The sequence below is a fragment of the Aplysia californica genome, unplaced genomic scaffold (assembly GCF_000002075.1).
Source record: "Aplysia californica isolate F4 #8 unplaced genomic scaffold, AplCal3.0 scaffold00327, whole genome shotgun sequence".
Taxonomy (NCBI): Eukaryota; Metazoa; Mollusca; class Gastropoda; order Aplysiida; family Aplysiidae; genus Aplysia; species Aplysia californica.
In genome coordinates, this window is record NW_004797597.1 from 334033 (window position 1) to 335812 (window position 1780).

Here is a 1780-nt window from a genome sequence, read left to right on the forward strand (position 1 = left end):
AAGGCTAATCAAACCATCTTCCAATGAATTCGATTGCCCTAGATTTAGTAGCATTCCTCAGGCCTCGACAACCAATTTTTATTCATTCTGCTGCACCAGGAGTACATCTCTTTCCTCTAATCCACACCCTACCCTACACCCTACCATGTTTATAACACCCAGGAATGCATAGCAAACTCCAGCGTTAAAATACCAAAGTTCAAACGGTATTGCCCACACGAAAAACTCATTGATCGTAAACAAATGTTATTGTTCCGGGTAGAATAGTCTCCCTTTGACAGTCTGGTCAGATTTTTTTGGGAATACGAATGAGTTTAATAGGACATCAATCTAGGGCAGCTGGGGAGCTCCCGGGACGCCTGCTCCGTCTGTTTCTCTTTTGTATTCCTCTGAGCTCACGTGCTTCTCATTTAAATACCGCACGTGGAAGAAGAGTGAGTGTATCCAGGCCCCTTCAACTGTGACATAATAAATTGACTGAATGGGCGCTCGACCAAGAATGTCTCACTTTCCAGTAAGTTATCTTTTAGACCTACAGACAAATTATATGTTATTTTTTTAAATTTTTTTTTTAATTTGAGAAAAAATGGGATGGGGTGGGAAGGGAGGGGTTGGAGACAAAAAATTGGAGAGGGGGGAATAATCCAAGGTAAGGAAAGGGGGCGGGGATGAAGTGGGATTAAAGAAGAAAAAAAGGAGGATGGAAGGAAATGTGTATACTTTACTTTTACTTTACTTTTATCCTCAGCTTATACCCTTTTGGGTGTCGCGGGAAGAAAGAGACGTCTCTCTGCCATCAGCGGGAGAGCTTGAGTCATGAGGATACCATGAGTTGTTACTGTTTCCCTGACTTCATCTGTCCAGGTCTTTCTCGTTCGCCCTCAAGCCGTGTTGCAATTTTTTTATGTAGGCACGTTGTGCTGGATGGGGTAATCGCTTGAGATGTTCGAAGCATTTGATTCTTTGGTGTTGAATGTGATGCATGATATCATTTGTGCCCGCCATTTCTCTGATTACTTAGTTTCTAATTTTGTCTCGCCTAGTCATGTTTACTGCTTTTCTAAGACATCGCATTTCACAGGTTGTAATTCTTTGCTTCAATGTTTTGTTCGTGGTCCATGTTTGGCATTGATAGGTGAGTGTTGGGATGAAGATAGTGTTGATCATTTTCAGTTTTGTTGTCATAATGGTGGTATGCACAACCATTTAGTATTCTTTTTCAAAAGTGGTTTGCTTTTACAGTAATATGCTTGCCTCAGGGGAACTATAAAAAAAGATAGACTTCAGTATTTAAAACCTTCCAAATGTCGTTTTTCTACAAGTAAAGTGTTCCAGTGGCTGTTTTACGGCAATTGCAACACAAATAGATTAGATGTGCCAAAGATTAGATGTATTGTGAGTAACATACAAAATAAAGATATAGGCGAGATAAGAGACGTTTGATAGGGCAACGTTTTGAAAGAAAAGGGAGAAACTATAATATGCACAACTTTCTAATTTGAATTCCGAGTTTGTCGGCTGGGGGGATTTGGCCAATCAACTACCTCCACAGCTGCTGCTGGCTTTTCAACAACTTGAATAAAAAAGACATAGCTGTCTGGCTAGAGAGAGAGAGAGAGAGAGAGAGAGAGAGAGAGAGAGAAAGAGAGAGAGAGAGATGGAGGGTGTGTGCGTGTGAAGGGGGGGGGCTGAGAGTGACAGAGACAGAGACAGAAAGAGAGGGCGGAGAGAGAGAGAAAGAGAGAGAAAGAGAGACAGAGAGAGAGAAAGTGTCTGTGTG